The 3,268-nt window shown below is 51.3% G+C and overlaps 1 pseudogene; it reads left to right on the top strand.

The window, feature by feature from the left end:
• The first annotated feature begins 2,898 nt into the window (after positions 1 to 2,898).
• Positions 2,899 to 3,023, top strand: LOC117854364 (small nucleolar RNA Z247; annotated as a pseudogene).
• The last annotated feature ends 245 nt before the right edge of the window (positions 3,024 to 3,268 follow it).

Below are 3,268 nucleotides of genomic sequence, written 5' to 3'. Positions count from 1 at the left end.
TTTTCCTCTTTGTTGGACGTGCATCGGTCATCGCTGGTCGGTTGTCACAATTATGTTTTGCGATCGTACTGGATGTAGTGGCCATCTGGGGAGGATATTGTGTCTCCACTAGCAGCTTCGCATTTTCTTAGTGGTATGAAGCACAGTTTACGTCAGTTCACCTGCATACCCCTCTTTCGTTGCATACAATGATTCTGCCTACCTTCCTGCCCTTTCGTGAACACGCATGACGCATACGCTTGTTCTGCTGGGTTTGGCTCGTATGATGGGCCGCATATATGTTTCATCCAGGCATGTTATGCAAGCACTATAGTAGATCAATTGATGTGCTCCCATCGTGTGCCACACTGACGATCATCAGAGCACGGCATTTCGAGTTGCCAAACTGTTCTGTCACGTTTGCTCGTGTTGAGCGTTACATTGCTGCCGCATATGCATGAACATCTTTGTGTATGTGGAGCTTCTAGTTCTAGCGGTTGTTTTTTTGGGATCACCGGGCATCTCGGCTTTTCCCTGCCGGTAGTGATGGAGTGCTGGCGGAGAAAATGCGGCCTACGTTTCACGTCGGGCGATTGATCGGTGTGATTTATATTGATTGATGATGATTGCTGAGGTTTGGTGTTTGATATCAGGTGCTAAATTTTAGCAGTGTCATATCGGATATTCGGATGCAAATTAGGAGGACTAAATATAAGCTAATTATAAAACTAATTGCAAAATCCATGTGCTAATTCGCGAGACGAATCTATTAAGCCTAATCAATCCATCATAGCAAATGGTCATTGTAGCACCACATTGTCAAATCATAGACTAATTAGGTTTAATAGATTCGTCTCGCGAATTAGACTCCATTTGTCCAATTAGTTTTGTAATTAGCTTATATTTAATACTCTTAATTAGCATCCAATATTTGATGTGACTAGGAGTATTCAAACGGAGCCTTATTGAGCTCGCTTACTCTGCTCCCCGACATCACTATCCGTATCCGCCGCAGATATCACGTCCAAGGCTCCAAGCTCGTGCGTTCTCACGTCCAACAGGCAACATGATGTCATCCAGAAAAAAAAAACCATGCCGGACGACTACCCGGAGTTCAAGCGTGCAACTCACATGATGTGTTGTTGATGTTCCATGCTCGTCTTCCTTTGTGCCCCAGCTGGCCCATGTTGCAGGCTTGCAGTCAGCGTGGGACACTGTAGCACAGCAGGATGGAGACTGACTGGTCACCGGCTCACCGTGCTGTTCATTTCATTCATCTCCTCTCATGGCATGCGGTGACGCCGCCGCGACACGAGGCCGCAGTGGCACCTTGCGTGACGGTACCGTACGCCTGAAAAGGAAGCTCGCTCGGGGCTCGCTTTCATGGCGACCGAGATGCATGGCTCATCGGCATGGGCACGGGCGCCTTCTGTGCACTGCACAACTGCAGGCCGTTCCCGTCGCGTCCCTTTCCCGTGAGATACAGACACCGGCGCACATGGCTCGACTCGATGCCCCTCGATCGCTGGCGAAATTCTCTCCGGTGTCAGTAGGATGCATGGCGTTCCTGGGCACTGTACCCCGGTCGCAGAAACTCCCTCGCTGGCATTGGCAGCGAGGCCATGCTCCTGTTCCCCCTTGCCGGAATTCCACTGTTTGATCGCACACGAACGAGCAGTACGGCGCAAGATCGCGGCGACCTCGCGCACGGGCAGGCGTATCCGCCGCTCGGCGCTCACCATACCGCCGCATTAACGCCGGCGAGCATAGCAGAGCAGAGAAGCCCGTCAAAACGCGGCGGCGGCCGCCGAAGTTTCTTGGCATGGGATGTTCAATTCGCTGTTGGCCTGCGCTCGCTGCCCCACGGGTGGATGAGGGAGCGCGACGTGATGGCGTCGCACGAGGCCCAGCCGGCGGCCGTCGTCTCCGTGCAGGGGCCCCGAATCCGAGTGGGCAACGCGCTGATTGGAGAGGTACGTCGCCGGTCGCCGTCGTGCCTGACCGCGACGTCTAGCTGTTATTACGGCGTCACCTGACCGCCCGATCACCGCGTGCCGTCACGCGCCGTTCTGGGTGGTCGAAAACTCGAAATGCACCCGGGCCCCCCACCATGAAGCCATGCCGCCATGGCAGGCACGTCAGGCGTTTCTGTGAGGCTTGCACGCGATGAGCACAGTCACTGCAGCATTTCAGTTTTCTTCTCTGAATGTGTTCCCTGCCGACTTGGCCCGCGAGCAGTCAAGCTTGTTAGAAGAACTCGATCTCCTGTAAACGTAATGAACTCAGATTGTAACTTTAGTATGCAGTTCGTGTAAGCACATGTGATCATCCTGGACTCGAATTGTAAGCTTAGATAGATGTAGTTTAAATCGAGTCCTTTGACATATGTGTTGTAATTGAAACCCTGTAATCTCCAAGGCATTGAGGCCTATACATTAACACGGATCCGTGGTGAGTCGGGTAAGGCAGCCACGTTAACCAATTACCATCTTTTCTTTCATGGTAATCAAAGCTCTCTTCATCTAGAATCCATCTACTGCCATAGCGTCGACATCTTCCAATGGTGGCGGCGCACCTCTCGGCCCTCAAGTGACCGGCTCAAGTCCTAGAGACGATCAAGGAAGACAAGTCAAGGTGACACTTCCAAATCCGGCGTATTCTACGTGGATTGCTCAAGATCAGCAAGTCCTTGCCTATCTGTTCAACTCCATCTCGAAGGAAGTACTGGGACAAGTAACTACCCTTGAATCTACAGCTGAAGTATGGGCTGCAATTGAGACGATGTTCTCCGCTCATTCACGCGCAAGGGTCACAAATCTGCGTATGCAGTTGTCAACTTTGAAGAAGGGAAGCATGAACACCGCTGTGTACTTTAACAAGATGAAGGCCATCGGTGATAAATTAGCTACCGCAGGAAGGAAAGTTGAGGATGATGAGATGGTTTCCTTTATCCTCACTGGATTGGATTCAAATTACAATCCTATAGTCACCTTGGTCACGGGTCGGGTAGATCCAATCTCGCTCAGCGACCTATATGCTTAAGTCATGGCGTATGAGACGAGGTTGGAGATGCAACATGAAGGAGGCGGCCACTACCAATCCTCGGCGAACTCTGCAAGTCATGGGCAAGGAGGCTTCGATAGGGGCTTCAACAACCGCGGACGTGGAGGATCTTTCTGAGGAAAAGGACGTGGAGGTTGTGGTTCTGTTGGTCAAAACAGCAATACCACTAGATCTAAGCCTGGGGGATAAAGCAACAGCTCCAAACCAAGATGTCAAATCTGTGACG

This window comes from Setaria viridis, chromosome 4 (assembly GCF_005286985.2).
Source record: "Setaria viridis chromosome 4, Setaria_viridis_v4.0, whole genome shotgun sequence".
Lineage (NCBI taxonomy): Eukaryota > Viridiplantae > Streptophyta > Magnoliopsida > Poales > Poaceae > Setaria > Setaria viridis.
This window is presented reverse-complemented; position numbering and strand designations above follow the sequence as displayed.